Source organism: Pteronotus mesoamericanus, unplaced genomic scaffold (assembly GCF_021234165.1).
Source record: "Pteronotus mesoamericanus isolate MK-2021 breed Mesoamerican mustached bat unplaced genomic scaffold, CSHL_Meso_final scaffold_533, whole genome shotgun sequence".
In the NCBI taxonomy this organism is placed as follows: domain Eukaryota; kingdom Metazoa; phylum Chordata; class Mammalia; order Chiroptera; family Mormoopidae; genus Pteronotus; species Pteronotus mesoamericanus.
The window spans coordinates 1053829-1070540 of NW_026555320.1; positions in this window are offsets into that span (position 1 = coordinate 1053829).

Genomic DNA, 16712 nt, shown 5'->3' on the forward strand with positions numbered 1-16712 from the left:
GGGAAGTGACTGCTACCTGCAGCCACCAGTTCTGTGATACCTGAGATCTCTTCAAAGCCGTGTTTTCAGTGAACAATTCTTTCTCTGAAATTCGTCTGTTTAAACACCTGGTGCTTTCCGTCTCCTTACAGGACCCTAACTGATGCAGAAATGGGAGCCCGGAGCGGGGCAGCAGGGAAGGGAGACAGCGGGACGTGGTGGAGGCTGGCAGAGCCCACTGTGCGCAGAGGCTGTGGGTTGCGGGGAAGAGCAGTGGCAGACCCGGGTCAGCCTGGTGTGAGGGGCGACAGCGCCTTCCGGCCCTGCCCGGAGCCCTGTGTGCAGGAGCCTTCAGGGAGCCCGGGCTTTGGGAGCGGAGCTAGAGGCTGGGAGCCGGGAGCTCAGGGCCGGGCGGGCTTGGCCAAAGGGGCCTGGGGGCCAGGAAACCCTTCACACCGCAGCGGGCCAGAGTGCAAGTGAGTAAAGGCGTCCTCTTCGCTGCCAGCCTGCAGAGAAAAGAAGCAGTGCCTTTTCTAAAGGGGCCCTGGCTGGACACGACTCCCCCACGACCCTCAGCGTGTTGTGTCTGTTCTCAGTCCCGGGGTCTCGCCGGGTAGAGGGTCTGGATGACGCGCTGTGGACCAACCCCACGCCCGTGGTTCCTGCGAGGTCAGCTTAGGGGCTGTCATGTCCACGTTCTTTCTGTCATAACGCCCTAAAATCATCTTCCCTCTCTGCATCTATTGCCGTGACAGTTCCACTCACGGGGTCAGGGAAGAGGTCCTGGGGCTATAGACATGTTCCCCACCCTCAGCGGAGTCTCAGTGGGCGGGGTGGGGGGGGACAAAACCAGCAGAGATCTATGTACCTCCCCTCCTATCTATTGTAACAGTATCTCGTAGGTGTGGATAAGTAATTACTGAGTGGGTGGGTGGGTGACGGGTGGATGGACAGCTGGTGGGGGGTGGAAGGAGCCTCCTGGCTATGAAACAGGCACTCTGGGGCAGGGCCATCTATCCCTGATTCCTCCGGGCGACCTCATGACTGGAGTAGGTCAATGAGGAAAGGTGTAGAGGGAAACAAAGCCAGAACATATGATCAGGAGACATGAATCCGAGACCAGCGTGCCCTCTCGGCCTCCCAATACCTGGCTCCTGCTGATCAGCCCACCTTGGAGGTGACCCCGTGGCTCAGCATCACACTCTGCCAGACTCTCTGGCCCCGCTTGGCCAGGAGGGGCAGCACGAGCAGCCCCGGGACCACGCAGTTGGTCCCCAGCTTTCTCCTCTGGTGGGAGGAACCGGGGGCCAGGAACTCCCCGGGCCGCTGAAGTGCAGGATACGGAGATTTGCCGTGGAGAGGGATGTGAGGCTGATGAGGAAGACTGTCCCCCCTGGGCCACCTGTGCCTGGCCAGGGTGGGACTGATGTCCTTAACCGCCCTGCACCCCTCTGGATGAAAACCACCTGTGGACGCGGGCCCTGACAGGGAAGTCAAAGCGTGTGCGGCCCGGGCGGCTGCGCCGGGCGGGGCCAGGCAGGCTTCCGGGAAGCAGACGGGAGGCCAAGGTTAGTGCGCCGGACTAGTGGGGCTGCGGGGCCCCCGCGCCTGGGCGGCGAGCCTGTGGGGGGAGGGGCAGGGAGCCGTTCCACTCTCCGTGGGGCTCCGGGTTGGGGTGACTCTGGGGAATGGCCTGAGTTGGGGAATTGCGTCGGTGTTGCTCAGCCATCGGGTGTGACTTCCCCCGGGAGCATCGTGACCTCAGATGGGGAACGTTTTCTCACCTGCGGCATCTTTAGGAGGGCTGGGGCTCTTGGGCCGCGCTTCTAGCGACTGGGGGAAGAGGCGTTGTGTCCGAAGGAGAACTTGGGGGACACCTTGAAGAAAAGCTCATCCCATTTCCTGAAGCATGCAGACCGTGCTCCTGGGCCAGGTTGAGAGCTTCCTTTCCTCTCCCACCCGGTGGTCCGCCCCCTGCCCCCCGCTGGCCTCCCAGGTTCCCTCCTTCCCGCCCGCCCTCACCTCTGCAGTGCCCGCAGCCCTGCATCGTATTAGCAGCTGGCGGCTGCTGTCAGGGTCTCCGGGAAAGTAATCTATCCGGAAAAGTGCGCGCGAATTACTAAATCAATAAACACCGCTAACCTCTCGATTCACTGCCTCTCTGCTGAGATCACCTCAGCCCTGCAGCCTCTTGCTTTCCTGCAAGGGAAGCAGAATGTGCTTAGTGGGCACAACTCATGGGTGGGAAAGGGAAGGGAAGGGAAGGGCGCGGGGCAGCCACGCTCAGCAGGACCTGCAGCGTTAGGAGACACCCGTCCGCCACCTCCATGTTCCAAGCTTTTGCAGCAACAGAGGCAAAGAGGAGGAAAACAAGGTGCTGCTTCGGGCTCAGACTCACCTTCAAAACCCACGCCTCACTCCAGGGACCTGGAAGGCCCCACCCACAATCCATCTGTGAAGTCTTTCCCTTACCAATTTAGGGGATAGGGTACGAACTACCATTTGTTGAAGGCAGGAAGTTCTGTCTCCTCACCCAATGGCAATTTAAAAAAAGACTATCATGACAAGCAAATTCGAAATTAAAAAAGGCCATTTTAATGACTAATAATAACAGCTAAAACTTGTGTGTAGCTAATTGCTTATTCCGTGCAGAGCATGGTTTTGTTTTAAGTGCTCTATAGGGGTTAACTCGCTTAATACAACTACTCTATTTAGTGGTGGTGGTGGTCGCTGCTGCTGCGATCTCCGTTCTCCAGATGATAAAACAGAGGCACAGAAGGGTTAAACAACCAGCCCGAGGTCACACAGCTAGAACGGAAAGAGCCTGAATTGGACCCCGGGGCCCAGGTTCTAATAGGTCAGGTCAATTTCACACGCATTTGTTGCAGGATAATTCCAAGGAATTAATTTTTTCCTCCCTCTCCCTACTTTAAGACGATAACAGGGCATTTTGTCTGTTAGCACCTGGGGCTTTTCCAGTGCAGACAGGAGAGGCTCCCCTGGGGCAGCCGTGCCTTCTGCTGTTCTGTGCAAGGCTGCACTCTCTGCAGAAATTACATCCGTGCGTTCTCACCCACTCACGCTGTGACTGCTAAGACCAGGAACACAAAAGGTGGAGGAGGGGTGTCCTCAAGTGCAGGGATTCCAGCAAGCTGGACCCTGCAGCACCTGGATCTCTGTACGTGAGGGTTGCCCCCAACATCCAGCTCTCCCCGCGCACGGGGAGAGTGCATAGCAAGTCAGAAGTGTCCCCTATTCCCCTAGGGTAGCCTTGGCCAAGGACTGATGGGTGACTGGGGGTTCCTTGTCTCTGAGGGGGTCATTCCAAGGGTTGACCTGCACACCCAGCCCTCACACCCCCGCTGGGCCCCCCACACACACTCTGGAGTTTCTGGGGCACACCAGCTAATGAAGCACATTCACACACATGCTGATCCCTCCCTCTGATTCCCGGGAACCCTGCCGAAGACAGCAGCTTCGGGCTAATGGGCCAGACAGGAAATGTGTCTTCTGAGTGTGTTCAGAGCTGGAGCTTGGAGGCGGGCAGCCAGGGCAGGCAGTGAGGGGAGGGAGCACCCCGGCCTCTCTGCTGCACCCTGCTTTCTGCGGGTGCCGCCTGTTGGCAGGAGCTCACTTCCGCCACATCCTGCTGCCCAAAGCAAGTCGTAAAGCCCTTCAGACTCCTGGGCTGGGTGAAGAGTCCAGGGAGAGGGGCGACATTGTTATGACCTACGACACTATCCCTGTCGATGCACCCCTTGCACAGGCTTTCTCTTTCCTAGTTTCAAAACCAACACGTTAACCAGGACACGTTCTCCAGGGCACCTGGCTAGTGGGTGGAACAGGAGCCTGAGCAGCCCAGCTCCACGGCTGGGTTCGGAACCCTCTTTCAGCGCTGTTTTCCTGCGCGAGCGCAGGGCCCAGGGCACAGGGTGCACAGTGATCGTGCAGTGGGTTTAAATTGCCACCACAGATGTGCAGGAAACATCTTATTCATTCTACAAGAAATGCATGAAACTAGACTCTGAGCTCCCATGGAGTTGAAGGGAAGTTCGATTCCATTCCCCCAAAGGCATGCCAAGGTCCTGGTGTCCACTGAGAGTAGAGCATTCTGGGAGGATCCTTCTGTCGTTGGCTCATGCCGGTCCCTGCTGAGATGCCCTGTGAATGAGCTTGCTGCGGCTGCTCCTGGTGTGGGTCCCCCAAACGTTGTGGGCTGGACATCCCTGTGTGTCTCAAAGTCCTTCCCTCCAGAGAACTGGGGTTCCCCATCCTCATGCGGTGATGTTCAAGCCGGGCTTTTTCACGGGACTGAGAAGCTGGGGAGGGCCTTCCAGGCAGAGAGACTGTTTTCAAAGCCAGGGGGCGGACAAAGAAGTACAAAGGATTCTGAGAAGACAGGTCTCTCAGAGTGCGTGGAATGTTGGCGCAGAACAGCCTGGGTACTGGGGGGCCTGGAAGAAGCAATGTTGGGGTTGTACAGCCTCCTAGGTCAGGTTCCCAGAAGCAGAGCCCGAGAGGGGGATTCCTGAGGGAGGGTGGCTGACGAAGGGCAGCGAGGGAGGCAGACGTGGTGGGGAAGCAGCGCCACCGGGGGTGACCTCGCGCAGGGTGCAGCTTCAGCCCCTCCCCACCACGAAGTCAGTCCGGGCTGCAGGACGCCGGGCGGGCAACACTCCTGGGCCAGGGAGCTCCTGTTCAGCCCAGGGCGATTCTGGGGGCGGCTGTGTTAGCAGCCACCCCGCCTTTCCCCACCCCGCCCAAGCAGCTGGGGCAGCCCTGGCAGCAGCGGGGACCTGGGCTGTGCGTGGCAGCCTTCGTCGCCCGCCTGTCTCACAGGCCCCTCCAGCGCCCCTCCGGAGTCCTCCGAGGAGAGAGGGCTGGTCTGATCGGTGAGTCAGCAGGGGCCTGGGTTCTTGAGGTCTCCGTGGCCATTCTGGAAGGCTAGAGAGGCACTCTTGCCAGGCTGGCCGCACCGGGAGAAAGTCAGGGGATAGTGGCTCGGACACAGCTGCCAGCACAGCGCTCCTGAGGAGCAGCAGGGTCTGATGGAGCCTGGTGACAAGGGAACGCTGACCAGGGGTTCCTCTGGGTGACCTGGGGTACAGGGCTGCCTGTCCTCGCTCTGCCTTCTGGGGGAACTGGACACTTCGTTACAGAAGAGCCATCAGGCAAGGGGCACAGGGCGAGCCTCAGAGAGCACTGGGCCCATGCATCTGTCGGGCGGCCTCTAACCAAAGGTCACCTGCTCATCACATGGCTCACCTGTGCAAAAACCAGGCAGGTCCTCGCCACCCCTCCTCCCTGTCGCCTCTACTCGCTCAGTTGCAGACAGCAGCGTCTCCTATGGGGTTCCCATGGGTTTCCAGGGACCAGGAGATGAGCGGCCCGGGAGAGGAGCTGGGACTTTGGAGCTGGCAGGATGGGGACCCACACCCGGCCCGTGCCTGTGCGCAACTTGCTGTTGTCCTTACAGGCTGGGTCTAATGGTCGCCGCGGACCTCTGCCGGGCGCTTGTATGGCCCAAGCACTTTCCACGCACCCTCATGGAATCGTTACATGCCACATCACAGACAAGGAGACAGGGCCCGGAGCAGTGAGGCAACGTGCCCAAATCATCCAGCTAGTGAGCAGCGAGACCAGGACTGGGGCCTGAGCACTGCTCCAGGCCGCTGCCCTCAGCCAGTAGGCTCAGTGGCCCCTGGGCTGGCGGGAAGGTTGAACTGGGGGTCAGCCTAGTTTCTTGTCTCTTGCCCTCCAATGTGCTTCTGCGCCTTAGTTCACTCCCCTTCTATAAAACCATCAACTCTACCAATGAAAAACCAACAGCTGCATGTCCTGGCTTTTGCCTACTTGTCCAACGTGGTTTCTTGCCACCCTCACTACTTGCTCTCCAGGCCCAGCTGTGATCTCTCAGGCCTTCGGGCTTTGGCACACGTGGAACCTTCCCTGGATGCGCCCTGCCAGCCCCCTTACCCTCCTGTTCTGGGCTCCGTCCACCCTCCCTCAGGGGGCTCGCCCCTGCCACCTCCACAGCGCTGGCAGCTCAGGAGCTGCTGCTGCAGCTTCCCTACTAGACACCGAGCTTCTTGAGGCTAGGGCTGCCCCATCCCCCTCGAGATTCCGTCCTTGAACCTGGACAGGGCCTGCCACCAGGGAGCACCTAACGCACAGCAAGACCTCTCAAACAACCTAAAAAACGGATGAATGGCCAAGCCCAAGAGCCCTTCTTCCTCGTGCATCCCAACGCTGTGCTTTTCACGCGGGCCCTTCAAGGGCTCAGAGAGCAGCAACCGCAACAGAGGCAGCCGTGCTCAGCGTCTTGGGCCCAAGGACCAGGGAGGGGAACCTTGTCAGGCGAGGAAAGGCAGAGAGAGGGAGCGAAGGGCATCCTGGGATGGCCAGTGCCGTGGGCAGCACGTCTAGCCCACCCGCCCCCGAGTGGGAGCCCTCCCGCTCTCTGCAGTATCTTAGGTTACCTCGGGCCAAGGCCGGCTCCTTCAGGGGGCCGTCACTAAGTCTCCGTGGCTGCCTTCTCGGCAGAAGTGCCTGTCAAAGAGATTTTGTTGTTGGGTGGGGGGATTTAGGTATTTCTTTGTCCCTGTCAGTGCATTTAGAGAGTTTTTGACAAGACTTTGCAAGAATAAATGTTTGGAAAGAAGAGAGAGGAGGCGGGGAAAGAAGGAAGAGAAAGAGAGAAAAAGAGAGGGGAAGGAAAAGAGGGAAGGAGGTGCGGAGGGTCATAAATTGCTGGATCTTCAAGGCTCTAAAAAGTGAGGCGAGTCCGTTTCTTTTTTTTGGCAAATGAAAAATTGAGGCCCCCAAACAGGAAAACCTGGCCAAGTAGCTAGTGACAGAGCCAGGGCCCCGACTCAGCCATCAGGAATACAAAGGGCACTACCCCCGTGGGCCAGATGCTTGTGGTGGGCTGACAGACGGCGCGTCAGAGTCACGTGACCCTCGAGTCTGCCCCCTCCCTCTGGAGTTTGCTGCCAGTGAGGCAGGAGATGAGGTCACCGCGTTCCTCACCCCCATAACCGGGTCAGAGTCCGCAGTCCCCCTATAAGCATGCCGTGAAAATCTGATCCCCCCCTTTCTGTCCTGTCCCCTGACTTTGCACATGCTCCCTGTCACCAAGAAGGGCCCACCCGAGGGCAGAGAGGCTGAAGTACCCCCGCTCTCCGAGGAAATAAATAAATAAATAAGGTGAAGAACAGGGAGTTCTCAAGTTTTAGCCAAGGCGTGGGCTATAAAGGGAGCCGTCCTTTGCCAGGAGGTAATGGCTGTAAGTCAGACCGCACTGGATGGAAATTCTGCTGTGTTTTGAAGTCCATTTGTTCTTATTGCTTGTTCAGCTTCTTAATGCATTAATGATAAAACATCAGGGCAAATATGTACTCCAAAAAAAAATTGCAATTAATCAATACTGCACTTATTCCATTTGGCTGCAACTAAGCGGAGGACAGGAGTTGGGCGGGCAGGCTCCCCGGGCGCAAGGGCCCTTCTCCCGATCGAGGCCTTTCCCAGAAGGACGAGGCGCCGAGGGAGGCTTCTCCCAGGAAGGAGCCCCCGGGCCGGGCGGCCAGTGCACGCTCAGGTCCTCTGGGGGAACCGGCACCATGGGCTGGCGCTGCCGGCGGCCGGGCCCAGCCCACCCACCTGCCCTCTGCGTCCTCCAGCGCTAGGTGAACGCCTTTCCTCTCTGCCTGCAGTTCTCTCGCCTGTGAAATGGAGCTGTGAGGCTGCCTCACACCCCCGTCCCCACCCCCCCACCCCACCCCCGCCCTGTGAAGGTCTTAATAAAAGCTCTCAGGATGGGGAGGTGTTTGATTAACGTGGTGTTGTTGTAGGGATTAAGCAGGTTAATAGGTGTCCAGTGCTCACACAGTACTGGCCGTGGTAAGTGCTCTGTGTGTGTTGGTTATTGTCCTTTTCATTGGGGCTCACCTCTAGCCTCTGGGGCCCCAAAGCATTGTCTTCAGCAGGAGGTGCTTGACTGGTTGCACCAAGGCCTTCTAGACCAAGTCTTAGCTTGTCATTTTGCAGATAAGGAAGATAAAGCCCAGAGAGCTTAAGTGATTTGCCTAAAGTCACACAGCTGACTAGAAGCAGAGTTCAGTCTCTCTGTCCCTGAGCGCTAACTTCTGACCCCACCTGACCTAAATGATCTGAGGTGGCAAAGAGTGGGAATCTCCACGTGTGGGCCATAGTGTAAATATATGTTCGGCACTGATTTGCCGTGAGAAAGACGAGTGTCAGTCAGAACCCAGCTTGCACCTCCCACGCAGCTAACCCAGAGCGCTGCACTTAAGGCGATCCACCCTTCCTGGTCTAGAGATCCTTCAGTATTTCTCAAGCATTTCTTTATCAAATTCTTACTGAGTGACCCCTCTGTTAGCCACCCGGACACTGTACCATGTCCCTGGGGAGCATGCCTCCCCACAAACAGCTTGTCTAAAGATTCCTTTTGAACACATGATGCTTGGGGTCTTTGCTCCTTGAAATCCCTGTGGATACAATTCACCCCACCCGTTGCGCCTGAAGCACCTCTTGCAGCCTGGCCCCCACGCCCGTATGAACTACCTCTTTCCCCCGCTCAGCCCTGGGCACTCATTCCTGTTACATAAACAAAAGCACATTGTACAATGACACTTGCATTGATCGGGCTGTTCTCAGGTCAATACAAGGTGTTCTGGAAAATTCAGAGACGTCACCAGCCCCAGGAGGTGCGCCAATGACCGTGGTAGACACTTGATAGCAGCTCAGTGAAGCCTCTCACCAAATGCCCTTCCAGTGCTGGAGACTGGACCCATGTCCCCTCTGAGCCAGGCCCTCCTGCGGCCTCCTCGTTTCCTTCTGCCTCCCTCACGCCACACACTGTGTGATCATAGGTCTCTCTTCAGCACAGGAGGGCTTTCGTCTCCTTGCCCACTGCCTGGACCACAGGGCTTGGCCAAGGTACAGGTTGGGTCCCGGCCACTCTGGAGCTGGTCGCAGGACCAAAATGGAGTTTTGACTGCTCATCGGCTTTGGGAGAAGACTCAGCGCTCAGGGCCTGGGCGCTGCCCTTAGGCCCCGGCAGTTTCCTTCTCCTGGGTGTGGCTGCCCCCTTCAGAGGGCGAGCCCCGCAGCTCAGCAGCAGGGCTGAAGTCTCACCCGCACTCCGGGGCCCCACTCACAGCGGCCGAACCCATTTGCAGAGGAGGGGCCGCAGCCGCCTTTTGTCTCCCCGCTGCTGCAGCGCCCTGCATTAAAGCCTCGGCAGCCTTCCAGGGAGCTGTGCTTTTAGCTTTATTATGGTGGTTGGGCAACTTGGGAAATCTGAATTCCATTGACACATTTACGATCCTTTTGCCTTTCAGCCTGTGGAGGAAATCCATCTTATAGACACAAGGTCTTCCAGAGCCCTGGGCCTCTTTAAGTACAAGGACTCCATCCCATTGGATGGAAAAGAGAAGACTCACTGGGCACAGCGGTACCCACAGTGAATGGGTACCTTTGTCTTTGGGTTTCTTTTCCCCTTGGCTTTGCACTGAGGGAGCAGCTAACCCAAGTACCGTCCCTTGCAGGTGCCCCTTGGGACGCTTTTTTCTCCTCTGTAGCCACCAACAGAACCACTTTCTCCACAGGCCCATGAGCTTTCCAAGGGCTGGAAAACAACGTTGGCTACACAATGCAAAAACTGAATTTCTACTTGAAATTCACATCAAACAGCTAATTTAACACGTTCGCAGCTAGCCAACTGCAACTCAACTCGTATTGTACTTTCACAATGAAAATCTATTTGTGTGAGCTGTGGACTTGTTGCATATAAGGTGGATTGAAACCCTAAGAAGTCAGGAGGCCGTAGGAGCCTGTGTCTGTTGAGGAAACAGAGCCCAGGCCCAGGATTGCTGCCGCGAGGGGCTGAATGTGGGTGCGGCTGGCTACGAAGGCCAGCAGAGTCGGAGGGGACCCAGGGGAGGCTGAGGCTTAGCAGCCACTGGAAGCCACCACTACCCCTTGGCTGAGGGGTCAAGGGAAGAGGGGATGATTATTCCCAGGCCTGGGATCTAGAGGCCACCTGACAGGACCTGGGACTACAGTGGGCAAGGCCCAGAGCAGGGCAGGAATGCAACCTTGAAGGAAATGGACCCATTGCGAAGACACCACCCAAAGCAGGGGAGGTGGAGAGAAACACTCCGGCTTCCCCTTCCGCTCCCCCTGCAGTCTCGGAGCAGGCCTCCCATTCAGCCGGAGCCAGCGGGAGCCAGTGGGCCAGAGACCCTCAGACACGGCCGGCGGGGCCGTCCCCCTGCGGTACAGAGAAGAATGGGGGAAGGGCAAGGCAGGGCTTGGAGGATAATCAGGCAAGTGGCCCTGACCATTGATTAGGGGGCACATTGACAAGCAGACGTGTGCTTGTAGGGAATGACGAAGGTCATGAGGGACTCGGGCTGATGGTATAAAGAAGGGAAAGGACGCGTGGGTGTCGGCCAAGCATAGACCTTCAGAGCTCGGCCCAGAGAAGACCTCCTGCGAGAGCGTTCAGAGAGGCAGTGGGGGTGCCGGCTGTGGGGGAGGGCAGGCCAGGCCATCCGCGGGCCTGTCCCTTCCCCAGGTGGCCGTCCTGCGCTCTTCCACACAGCGCTGGGCCAGGCCATGCGGCTCATGGTCCGTGACAAACCGCCCCGAAGGCTGAGTGGCTCCCAAGGGCAAGCCCGGAGTTTCGTGCCCACAGGGTGCGGGTTGGCTGTGGGTCGGCTGACTGCAGCGGGGACCAGCCGAGTCTGAACAAAGCAGGCTGACCGCTGGGCTGCGGGCTGGGGTCAGGGCTCCCGCCCAGGCCCTTATATGGAGCTGTGGGCTGAGGGAGGGACAGTGGCTTCGTGGACGTGTTTTCTTCCCGACAGGGAGTGGCATTCCACTCGAGCGTGCCACGCCTCTCCGGCCTCAGCTCAGAGTGGTGCACCTTCTCTGTCCTCATTCCATGGTGAAAGTGGGTCATATAGACAGGGCAGAGGTCAGGGGTAGAGGATCTGCCCATAGAGAAGTCATATCGAGGGGGAAAAAAAACAATTTCAGAGCAAATAATACAGTCCACCGTGGTTAATGAGAATCTGTCCACAGCAATTCGACAGTGTGCACAGGGGTGAGGGACGTAAATTTATATGGGTTTGAGTTCTGGCTTTGCTACTTTTTGGCAAAATGACCTTGGGCAAACTCTCTGGGCCTCGGTTTCCATATCCGGAAAATGGATATACTAACACGCAGACCTTCCAGTGGGCTTGAGGGTGAACGGAGAAGACACCCAAAATTCTGAGCTGGGTGCCTGGCGTCTGGTGGGAGCCTGGTGGCTGGTGGCTGGTGCGTAGTTGGGAAGGGTCCACTGAAGATCGTGCCTTCTGGGGACAAGGCAAGTAGCAGGGTGAGGAGAGAAACACTTGGGGAAATGATTTGAAAATCTCTGCCTGGAAGGCTCATGAAAAAAGGAAGGAGCTCAGTGACTGATTCTTCCTCTGAGCTCTGGGAACAGAGAGCCTGCAGGCTGGCTCTGCTCTCCACTGCAGAGCTGACAGCTTGTCGGGGGAGGGACGGCACGGGGTGGGGGCGGGGGCCATGCCTCTCCCGGCTGTGGGCTCTGGCTCCCTCACGGCCCCACGCACACACAGGCCCAACTTCTGCAACAGCCTCGGCTGGTGTGTGGAAATACTGGGCCCCAGGAACTGCCCCTCAGAAAATGTGAGGACTTATATAGGTGTGCATGGGTCCTCTATTCTCTTAAAGAAAGATGCAAATCCCTCCAAAAACACACCATCCTACATCATGTTTTATTCTTGTGCCTACCCAAATCAAGCCCCAAGCTGTTAGAGAAAATAAGTAATAGGAAAAGAGACTTGCAAGAACCAGATGACCAGATCAGAAACCCCACTCGCTACCAGAGCCTCTCAGTGGGTGCAGGGAGAGCAGGTGTGGGTCTCTGGGCCCCCACATGGCACGGTGGTGAGGACACATTGTGTGAAGTCAGACTGTGCGAATTCAAACCCCATCTCTTTGCTTCCCGGATATATGACTCGGAGCAAAGGAGGCCCGATGACTCAGAATCCTCATCAATTAAAAGGAGTGCGGCTAGCTCCTACCACCAGGGTTGCTGCGAGACCTTCACAGCAGACCCGGCTCCTGAAACACTTGCTGCACTGTGGCCACACACGTTGTTTTTCTTTGTGAGTGCTCAGCACAGCTGACACGCACTCCATCAGCTAAGGTCAAGGATTTCATTCCCAGGTGGAAAACAGAGCATTTGCCTTGAGGGAGGACCAGGAGGGACGAGGGAGGCTCACTGAGCAAACCACCGCTCCGGGCCAGGTTGAACCCGATGGCCCAGAGAGCAGGCCCTCAGCTTTGGAGGTTCGGCACCTCGACTTGGGTTCCCCAAAGCAGACCCTGAGATGTGGATTCCCATAGGGCCAGTTTGTTAGGGAATGATTTATGAGAAAGTGTTTCCTGGAAAACCTCATAGGGAAGTGGGGAAGAGGAGCTACGAGGCCAAAGTGTGACACCAAGAATGGAGGGCAAGTTGGCCCTGTCCCTCTGGGGACTGCGGGTGCCATATCTCCGAGCAGCTCCATCAGAGACCAAGGAGCTGGAGGACTGATCTGTCACTGGTCAAGGGCGTCCCCAAGAGGATGCAAATTCCCAGGCATTTCCCTCCGTGCACACGGGCAAGGTCCGTCCTTAGCCACCAGCTGTTGGAGAGGAGGAGGGAGGGCTGCGGGGCGCACAGGCCAAGCGAGGAGACCCGGGGGGCAGGGGCGAGTGCCAGCCACAGCTGGTGCAACATCCAGAGGTGACTGGGTACCCAGGACTCCTAGTGAAGCCAACGCACGCCCACCAGACACCGAGTTTCCAGCAGGAAAAGGAACCAGCAGGTGCTCCGCGATCTCAGGGAGGAAAGGCTGTCGTGGACAGGGATTTCAGGGCGAGACGCACTCAGCCAGAGGGTGGCCGGATTTCTCAGTGGCTGAATCCTGGAGCTTCAGTGCCGAAAAGAAAGGATGGGGGTGTTTGTGGGTCAGGATCCCACCTTGCCCTGCCAGGGCTGGGAGCAAACTCCCAGCATTGCCAGCGCAAGGGGTGGCGGGGGGTCGTAAGCATCTTGCACGTGGACATCAGAAGGAGCCAAGTGCAAGTCCTGGCCCTTCACGTCCCAGCTGTGTCACTTTGGGCGAAGGACCCCTGCTCTCTGAGCCTCATCACCTAAGATCGGGCTGGAGGACGGGCCCCCCCACTCGCGGGCTGGTTTCTGAACCAGCCCCCCAGCCTGTTCTTCCAGAGCCGAGGTCTGGCTGCGCTGCCGGGGGGGCCTCCCTTGTGCCGGGGCCCGCCCTCCCCTTCTTTCTGAGGAAAGGGGGTTTGTCTCAAGCCACTCTCTCTTTTCCTCACCCCGTCCCTCAGGCTACCCCCAGCTGTCTGTCTTCGTTTCCTCAAGTGCCACCAACAGGCTGCTGCTGTGTGTCATCATCATGGAATTGTACTGAAGGCCTGGGCGGACGATGGGGGAGGAGGAAGGAGCACAGAACAGGAAACAGCTCCCAGGCCGGCTGGGAGCTCGGTGCCCGGGCGCTGCCAGCCGGCTCTGCCCTCGCTTGGGACTTCGCTGGCCCGCGTCTCCTCCCCCAGCCTCTCCCCGCCCAGGGCCCCTCTCCTGCGGCGGCCCTCCCTCAGGCGCGACTGTCCCAGGGTGGCCTCAGGGCCTCTGGCCGGTCACACAGCCTGGGCAGCCCCTGCTGCACGCTCTTGGCCCCGTTCTTTCTGCCCCTACACAGGGGCCTCGTTTTTCTCAACCATAAATAAACAGAAATAGAGAGCTCTTCCAGTTTTTCATTTTGTTTTGGTTTTACGTATTTATTTAACAAAAATCTAGCTCAGCCCGGGAGGCTTGTGGGATTTTGTCCAAGAAGCCTGTCTCAAACGGCAGCGTGGTTTCAGCAAGTGTCCCTTCCTGTCCCCAATTGTAGCTGCCATCCCCACCGCCCTGGTGGTCCCCTCTTCCCAACCAAGCCCCCACCGTTCACGCCCCCCGCCCCCCCCCCCCCCCCCCGCCGGCTCGCACTCACTGGCTGTCTTCCTCTAGCTCTTGAATTCCTCCAATCAAAGCAAGTCTGGGCTGGAGCCCTCCTGCCTCTTTAAGGTGACTTGGCATTTCTCTGCATGGATCCATTTTGCTGGCCTTATGGTTTAACTGGCAGAGGGTCGCCTTATTTCCTAATTTCCGAATTCTCCCAGGCACATCTCCGTGGCCTCCCCACCCCTACCCTGCCACCCATGGGTGCCTGCCAAGCTCGTCCACAGCGATTGGCACCCCTGCCCCCCGCTCCTGCCTTCCCCAGGCATTGCCTGTCCATTGCCTGCAAGCTCTGGGATGCCTGGAAGTGTTTTAAAAACCATTTCATTAGGATAAGAAAGCATGTTCACTGCAGAAGAAAAATAGAACGTATAGATAAGCAAATACAAAAATCAATCTTAACCCACCATGCAGAAAAAAGCCTCAGCTAACATTTTGATCGATATTCTCCCAGGTTCTATTTGCTGTGAATATACATGCCAATTAGTCAGGACTCTCTTGGTTACAGGTGACAGACTCGAGCCCCTTGTTATGGGCTGAATTGTGGCTCCTCCCCGTACCCCCAAATTCATATATGGCAGTTCTAACACTCAGCGCCTCAGAATGTGACTGTATATGAAGAAAGGCCTTCAAAGAGGTAATGGAGGCTAAATGAGGTCATTGGAAGAGGCCCTAATCCGATGTGACGGGTGTTCTTAGGGAAAGAAATTAGGACACCCGGGCATGGCAGGAAGCCCGCGTGCAGACACAGCCAGCAGCAAGGCCTCAGAAGAAGTCAGCCCTTGACCTTGACCTGATGACACCTTGACCTTAGACATTGGGCCTCTGGACTGTGGGAAAGTCGATTCTGTTGTTTAAGCCATCTAGTCTGCGGCCCTGGTTACGGTGGCCCTAGCGAACTGATGTGACCCTCAGACCAGCTGCAGCCTGAAGGGCACTTGCCGGAGGGGCCAGGCCACATGCCAGTCGTGCTCGCTGAACGCTGTCCCCACAGGGGTCCCTCCGGCCATGCTGCCGAGGAGCCAGGAGGAGACCGGGGTGGGGCCCGCGCAACACGCAGGGGCGCCCGCGCTCAGTCATCCAGAGGAGCAGCGTGTTCGTGCAGTGCAGTGTCTTAAAAATCCAATCAGCCGTTAGGGTGCACAGGCTGTCCTGCCTGTTCTAACATCCACGGGTGTATGAGGGCCCTGGGCTCCGCCATCCTGCCGCGCCTGGCCGCTCTGTCATGGAGGCTGCCGGGGAGAGAGGGACTCCCCCACAGACTTGGGCGCTGTGTTAGTCAGGATTCGCAGGGGACAGGCCGCCCTGCCGGAGGCCGGAGGCCGACAGCTCAAGCCCAAAGGCAGCCTGCTGGCAGAATGGCCCCTTTTTAGGGGGGAGGGGCAGATGTCAGTCTTTTTCTATTCGGGTCTTCACCTGACCCGATGAGGCCCACCCACATTCTGGGGAGTGACCTGCTTTGTGTGGAGTCCACTGGTTTGGGGCAGGGGGGAATAAGGGGACCCAATGGTAATGGAAAAAATACGATAAAAAAAAGAAAAGAAAAAATGTTAATCTCATCTACACCTCGCCTAATGTTTGATCAAAGAGCTGGGTCCTGTGGCCTAGCCAGACTGACAGGTCCGCTTAACCACCCCAGGAGTCTGCTGGGTTCCTGGTTGCTGCTTGGTGTCCTCTGTACGTGCGCCCGTGTTCCCCGCGAGACTGGGAAGGCCTGCACTTGGAGAGCAGGGGCTGTTTCTTGTCTCTTCGCGTGCTTTGGCATTTTCCAACATGGTCCTTGGCACAAGGTTGACATTCCGTGTTCGTTGTTTGATGGGTAGCTATTCGGCTACTTTTGGGGCCTCAATTTATTATTATTATTATTATTGTTGTTATTATAGGTTTGGTCAAAAATTTGTAGGACCTAAGGAGGAAACTACTTTTCAAAATCCAAGGACAAAGTTGTACAGGTGCAAATATCAGAAAAATAGTCCTTTCAATAATATTTTCTCTTGTTTTTCCAACTCATGCCTTAAAATCAGCCTCCAGCCCTTGACCTTTGAGACAGCTCTGTATGTGAGGAATCAGAAGCCCAGGCAGTCTCTCTCTGCGGGAGGGAGGAACAGTTCCTCTTACAATTTCTTTCTCAAAAACCTTAATCCTAATAAGAATGGAAATGATTTATCAGATTAAGGCACAAATTAATCCTGCCTGAACAACTTGATGTTATCATGTTTAATTTCAAATTTAATTATTTTGGTATTTAATTACAAAACAATTAATTACTTTATTGTAATTATGTGCCTTCTTAAGTAGAGAGAGGCCAAAAATCCCTGGCAATGGCCACCCTGAGGCAGAGCCATTTTCCAGTTTATCTTTGAGACGCATCAGCCTTGCTTCTTGATTTCCCCGTTGCTTAATCTTCTCTTTCATGTCCTTGTCAATTTCTTACTTCCTATTTGTTCTTGGACTCTTCTTTACGCTCCTAGAACCAATATCCGGAGCCACATTCTGCTGCTCACGTTGACTTCCACGAACAGGCCACCCAAAGTCTTGTTGTTCGACGATACGACCTCGAACATCACCCTGCCTGCCTGTCCCTTTGCAGAGCCTGGTACGTGAGTGCACGGAACTCACGAGGCAGGGG